Source organism: Otolemur garnettii, unplaced genomic scaffold, assembly GCF_000181295.1.
Source record: "Otolemur garnettii isolate 467f Iridium unplaced genomic scaffold, OtoGar3 scaffold00136, whole genome shotgun sequence".
NCBI classification, from domain to species: Eukaryota; Metazoa; Chordata; class Mammalia; order Primates; family Galagidae; genus Otolemur; species Otolemur garnettii.
This window is the reverse complement of record NW_003852531.1, coordinates 1,846,841-1,854,147: the sequence shown is the minus strand read 5'-3', so window position 1 is coordinate 1,854,147 and position 7,307 is coordinate 1,846,841.

The following is a 7,307-nucleotide window of genomic DNA, read 5'->3' as shown; positions in this document are numbered from 1 at the left end:
AGGTTGATGTCCTGCCAAACTCTCCACCCCACCACTCCACCACCTTATTCACCGATGAGGTTGATGTCCTGCCAAACTCTCCACCCCACCACTCCACCACCTTATTCACCAATGTGCTGGGAAATGTTTGAAGACCGGCTGTCTTCAGAATGAAAGCCCCCAGTTTTAGCATTTGCCTATTTTGTGGTATAAATGCTATCATCATGGCTGATTCCAAGCCACCAAGGTGACATCAACAGACCTGGGAAATTCTGAACAGTGCAACAGTCAGCTCTAGGGAGCAGGAAGGCCCAACTCCAGTTCACTGGAGTTTCACTGTGTTTAATTCACCAATTCTAAACCACGAGGTCTGTGAACAGGTGGCTTTTATTTGATTCTTCATGCCGTTAAGTAATAAAAGATAGCAAAAGTAAGAAACTAGATCTCTAGACTGAAACCAGGCCTTTATCCATGAAACCACATAATTTTCCCCTAGGAGGACATAAAATGTTTCTGGCTATCATCTTCACCAAGTTAAGTCAAGGGAGGCCATATGTTCAGTCTGTTATTTCAGACTCAGTGTTTCATTTCTTTAAGTGTTGAAGAAGAGAAGAAGAAAAGTTCTTCCTGTAGGGGATCGGAAATTGGGAATCTTATCTGCGTGTTCACAATAATGTCTCCGACACCTTACACAGAGCCTGTTACATGGGCTTGATAAATGTTCATTGAGTGAGACATCATCTAGCCTGACTTGTAAAGAATGGCTTCCTCAAAAGCATAAGACGAGAGGAAGAGCCAAAGCTTCAAGAATGACTAGGTAAGAAAAGATGTCGGGCTGTTGCTATGTACAAGCTGTTGATCCAATCACAACATGCTGGAAAAAACATTGTTTATACCGTTTTGAAATACCAGAGAAATACCCAAAAAGTTGGCCTCGGGACTCCACCTGCTCTCTCTATGGTTGGGTTTTTCCTGTGGCGTCTGTGGTCTGAAGGCCTTGCCTCCCTTTGTAATGTATAGGCCCCTTTGTTCTCTCTAAGTTGCGAGTCAATCATGTTTCTTGGCTTTTTCATTTTTGCACAAATCAGAATTCTAAAGAGGTCTCCACGTGTGTGTCCGTCACATCAGCACTAGGAACCACAAAGTGAAAAAAACTCCAGCGGAACAAACGCAAAACTCCCAGCGAAATCCAACGGGCCAAGAAAATCGACTGCTTCACGGGTCTGCGTGTGTATTTCCATCTGCTCATCCAGGGATGAGAGCCTTAGAATTCCCATGCTCGCTCTTTAGAAGTGGGCTAGAGAAGAGTTGGGGCTTTCTGAAGAATGCCCTCCTTATCAGCCCACAGATTCCAGAGGGGTAGTCAGAGGAAACACACCGCCTAATACTAAAATATCAAAATGCCACGACACCTTCTATACATAGTAAATGCTCTAACAACATGTATTGAAACCATCCCACAACCAGATTCCAGAAATTAGCAAGGGAGATGCATGAAGAAAACAACAGTTCTCCAAAATAACATAACACTTTACATGTCCACGAAAGAATCACAAAAACCCACATAATGCTCTCAGTGAATCTGTGGTCATCACCAAAAGGGTAGGTTTTGTGTCAACAATTGTGTCTCAGGAGTTCAAGCATGTTTAGTCTGGTTCCTGGCTGCCAATGGCATGCATGTCTTTTGCTGGCAGTGACAAGTGCATGCAACACCAAATCATTGTCACTAAAGCTTGGGGGCTTCTTCTCAATGGTCCACCTCATTTCTTTTCTTTTCTTTTTTTTGAGACAGAGCCTCAAACTGTCCCCCTGGGTAGAGTGCCGTGGCATCACAGCTCACAGCAACCGCCAACTCCTGGGCTCAAGCGAGTCTCCTGCCTCCGCCTCCCAAGTAGCTGGGACCACAGGCGCCCACCACAACACCAGGCTATTTTTTTTTTTTTTTTTTGGTTGCAGCCGTCGTTGTTTGACGGATCCAGGCTGGATTCGAACCTGCCACCTTAGGTGTATGTGGCTGGCGCCTTAGCCACTAGAGCCACAGGCGCCAAGCCAGGTCCACCTCATTTCTATCCTCTGATTCAGATGTCTGGCCTCGTCCTATGGCAGGGGGCCCTGACAGGGCCCGTGCAGTTAGTGGGAGTCCCAGGTGGTGGAGAGGAAGCAGGGTCACCTCTTATCCATAGAAGACGTTTGGGGATGGGTACAAATGCATGTCTGAGGGAGACTGCTTTGGGTCACAATGCCAGCCAAAGGGTCAGACTTCAGGAAAAAGAAGAGTAAAAGATGTGAGGTCGAATGGGATGGATGGTCCACATGCACAGTAGAGACAGTGCCATTGGCCTTGCTTGGGTTCTCACACCGCCCAAGGGATGCTGGGTGGACTTTCATATTTTCAAGGACTGGGTCAAGAGGACAGAAGCAGGCTCAAATGTATTTTATGTCTGAATATTTAAGAATTATGCCCTTCATGTCCAAGCATTTTCCATCCCACATTCCTTCCGAAACCTTCCAGCGTATACATGCTGTTCCAGAAGCAGTCAACCCTTGGGTGGAGGGACGTGGAGCACAGTCTGCTGGGCACGGGAGCTGGGGTGGCTGTGCAGGCAGAGCTGCCCTGGCTCGAGGCATCTGGAGCCTCCCAGGACTGGCACAGCCCATTTCCTCCATAGACTTCTCTCTCCATGGGGAGGGGCAAGGCTGGGCCAGGACTGAGCTCATAGCTTGGATCTTAGGGCACTACTGGGTGACAGGTAGGATCCTCTTAGGGCAGACTGTAAAGTTCAGTCCTATATGTCCCTGGCGATGCCCTTGTGGCACCTGGAGAAAGCAGATGGGCTTGGGTTCAGCAGCCCTGGGACAACCTAATTTCTCTCTAGCTCTTAAGAAGTCATGCTCTCTCCTTAGAAACATCCTGGCTACTCTGCCCCTTCCTTTGCCTTACAGTTTCTTCTTTGTGGGATTCTACAACACAACAGGCTCTTCACTATGGAATTCCCATCCTGGACGCCTCTAGTCTCATTCTTAATCCTAAACCAGGCAACTTCCCCAACCAAGAATCCTCATCTTGGAAGTCAAAAACCATCCAATAAGTGCTGAAAAAGACTTCTGCCTTGTTCTAAGGTCAAACTGCATATGTGCGTTTTCTCTGGGGCTGGGGTAAGCTATGATCCCTCTGGATCAGCTGCTGCTGACCCCCGGTTGCTGCAGACAATAGAAAAGGGGGTGACATGTCTGAGAAGTGCCCAGAAGCTGGGTGTCTTTGTGGAACAAGGCCTCCCTCTCTTTGGGTGGCTGTGACACCATCTCCAGCAAAGAGAAACATTAGAAGTTAGTGCTTTAATCTTCCTGAAGACCTTACCTCCTCACTCTTCTCCAAAAGGCTGAAGTGTTGTTGAAACCAGGAAAGATAGTTTATATCTGCTCAAATGCTGGCCAGACAGGCCTCCTCATGGACCTAACCCAGATGGGCAGGTGAGTTATAGCAGAGCTGATGCCTGTTATGCTGTGGACGGTTACCCAGGCCATATAGCGTTTCGGTTTTACTCATATGTCCCCATTTTCCCTGCCCATTATTACGTCATAGGCTGGGGGGCACCTCTGTCTAAAACGCCAGGCTTCCCTAGAGCTGGAATTTTTTTTTTTTTTTTTTGAGACAGAGCCTCAAGCTGTCACCCTGGGTAGAGTGCCAGGGCATTACAGCTCACAACAACTTCCAACTCCTGGGCTCAAGTGAGTCTCCTGCCTCAGCCTCCCAAGTAGCTGGCTATTTTTTGCTTGCAGCTGTCATTGTTGTTTGGCAGGCCCGGGCTGGATTTGAACCCACTACCTAGAGCTGGAAGGTTTTCACTGCAGACCCTATTCTCCGGGAAAGCCCTTCTCTTTTGGTTGGGAGACTTTCATTTCTCTCCTGTCCCCTGTTTTTAATTATATTCTCTCCCTTTGTTATTTCATCGAGGTATACGGTGAAAATAGACAGATGTCGACATGCTCAGCTGGCAGGCTTAGGCTTTATTTCCCAAATGCAACTGTTTATTCTGTCTGGTTCTAATAAAATAAACCAAACACCCTGCACAGTCACCTTCCTCCTTTCCGAGACTCAGGAATATCCGTCTACAGAAGAGCATGAGAAGCCCTTCATTTTTGATTTCTTTCTCTCAAATTCAGCTTCAAATGCTGACTTTCCACTTCACATTCCATTCCTCTGAAGTCTCTCCCTCTTCGGTTAATGACAACCCCAGGCTTGACCCTCAGAGGGAGGGACCGTGGCTGGGCCCTCACCTTGTCTGCACACCCATCCCTCCGCAGTCTGCTGAGTCTCCTGGTCCAAATGTCTGGTCTTCCCTCCGGCTCTCTGCACTCACTCGGGGCTTGGGCCTCAGAGGCCTTAATGGCTTCAGCAGCTCCAGAAACATCTCTTTCTGCTCCTGTCCTGCACCAAAGCCACGGCCCTTCCCCGGCATTCTGCTTCCCTGTTTACCACGCATGTCTTTACCTGGCTTGGTACCTATTCCCTACTGGGGTACTGAGGGTCCCTTTTGTTCTGTACCCAACCCAGCTTTTCAGTCTCAGCTGCTAAGATACTTCTGTTCCTCCAGGTCTCATTCGGCCCCTTTGTTCACTGTGATCTGCCCCAGAAGCTGACTATAGGACACAGGACAGTGTGCAAGTCATTTACTTGGGAGGCGCCCCAGGAAACACTAATAGGGAAAGGAGGCAAGTACTGCCGGAGGTCAGGAAGAGCAGGTGGCCAACTAGGGGTGTGTCACTGACGTCAGGAGACATCATAGAAAACTCCTGGGTGTGCAGCCGGAGCACCCCACCCCCAGCTTGCCTCGGCCTTTTGTTGTATTTGAGCTGCAATTGGTGATTGGACTTCCTGGCGCCACTTCCTATAAAGTCGTTTCCAATAGTGAATAAGTGAATAGGGACTGTTGCTCCCAGGGAAACACAGGCCGAGCTTTTCCCAGCCCCTGGTCACAACATTTTCATTAACAGATACATTTTGCTTTATGTGTGTTTCTACTTAAAATCACCTTATTATGCATATGAATTGATTCTTTGATACTGAACGCTCTGTCAACAGTATCGTAACTCATGCCTGAACAAAGCATATAACACGGGTATTTTCCCCATAAAGGACATCACAGCTTTCTGGTGTTTAGACAGCTCTTTCGTAATTGCACCCATCAAAATCACCAAAAAAAGACCCATGCAGAGGGAAAAATGCAGCATTAACAAGACAAGAAAAAGGACCTCTGCTTACGGTCTGATAACTGAAACAAGAAGGCAGAGCTCTGTTCCTCCTTAGCTGGGAACACATCAGGTGATAAAAATTTTATGCCACTCTGTGCCTGTGTACTAACGACCCCTAAAGTGCCATGATTTCTGGGCCTGGTGGCTCACACATCCAATCCTAGCACTTTGGGAGGCTCAGGCAGGAGGATTGTTTGAGGCCAGGAGATTAAGACTAGCCTGGACAACAAGAAAGATCCCAACTCTACAAAAAATTAAAAACTTGGTTGGGCATGGTGCTGTGCACCTGTAGTCCCAGCTACTCAGGAGGCTGAGGCAGGAGGATCGCTTGAGCCCAGGAGTTTGAGGTTGCTGTGAGCTGTGATGATACCACTGCACTCTAACACTGGCAACAGAGCAAGGTACTGACTCAAGGGGGAAAAATGCCATGGTTACTGATTTGGGGCTTTCAAAAAAATTTTATTGAGAAAGCAAATTTGCAAATACAGGATTCCCAAATAATGAGTATTAACTGTATTTTCAGCCTTGTAAATTATAGAAAACTGATAATAATAAGAATGAATATTGCTCACACAGATGAAAATTTTGTTCTATGAAGACGCAATTCATTACTGCCCTGTGGGTATTGGCCAGTTTTGCATATATTTGTATTCCTCATACTGAATTGCCTATATTAAGAGTCTGTGTGCCAAACACATCTACCACATGCTTTTGTAAATAAAGTTTTATTGAAACACAGCAACCACTCCTTTACTAGGTATCTATGGTTGTTTCAGGCTACAATGGTAGAATTGAGGAGTTGTTACTTTTAAATCACTTGTGACATTTTATTGTTTTCTTCACTCATGAATAAGTTTAAAAAATCTGTCATATGGGTGCCATGATTTTAGCTATACCAGATTTATCCTTCAAGACAGAGCATGTACCACTGAGGACAAATGAAGCTAGAAGCCTCCAGGGACTGTGGGGAGATTGTGTGGGTGCCTATATTCTGGAGTTGCCCTACCTGCTATCTGGAAGCTGGGTCATTGAGCTATCAGATCCTGTTGGTCATTATTGGAGAGTTGCTCCTGGGAGCAGTGACTCCACGGCACCACTGGGCAGCCAGGCAGAAAGTTGCCACAGTTGTCGGAAGGGTGGGGGCAGGGCCAGACTTCCTGCATCTTCCTGGCACTTTAGGGCCACTTCCACCTTTGCATTCTGACCACAGTGTCCCCCTCAAAACCTGCTTTAGTATACTTACCTAAATTCTGTCCATTCTTCAAAGACCAGCTCAAAATCACTTTCTCCATGGACTTTTCTCCATAATGATCTAAGTCCATTTTTTCACATACAAAGAAACTAAACCCTGAAATACTAAAAGATTTATCTAAGCAACCAGTAAAATAACACTTAAGAGTCCACAATTCCTCAATCTTAGTACCATCTCTTTAAACATTATTGAAATAAACTGGATATTCATTTCAGCATTCTTTTTTTTTTTTTAAGTCAGTGTCTCACTGTGTTACCTGGGCAGGAGTGCTTTGGCATCATCATAGCTTACTGCAGCCTTGAACTCCTGGGCTCAAGCAATCCTCCTGACTCAGCCTCCAGAGTAGCTGGGACTACAGACATGTGCTATCACCCCACACTAATTTTTCTTTTCTTTTTCTTTTTTGTAGAGGTGGAGTCTAGCTCTTGGTCAGGCTGGTCTTGAGCTCCTGTCCTTAAGCAATCCTCCTACCTCAGTCTTCCAAAGTGTTAGGATTGCAGGCATGAGTTTGGCCTCATTTCAGAATTCTTATTTGAATATATAGTCCCCCTTGAGCCTATGATTCCTTAGAGAGGCTATGATGTTTAGATTGTTCCTGACCCTTTAGATAGATACCCCACGGAAGTGGAGATAGGAAACATTCCTCACTGGCACCGACCTATCTTTGTTGAGTATTTTCACATATCACATTTGTATACTTTAATTCCCAGCTAAGCTAGATCAGCTCCTTGACCTAAGTAGGCAGTGTCCAAGGCAGAGGAAATTCTGAAGCCACATAGTGCACGGTGAAACAGTGACTCTTCTCAACTTGATCCTGCTCCCT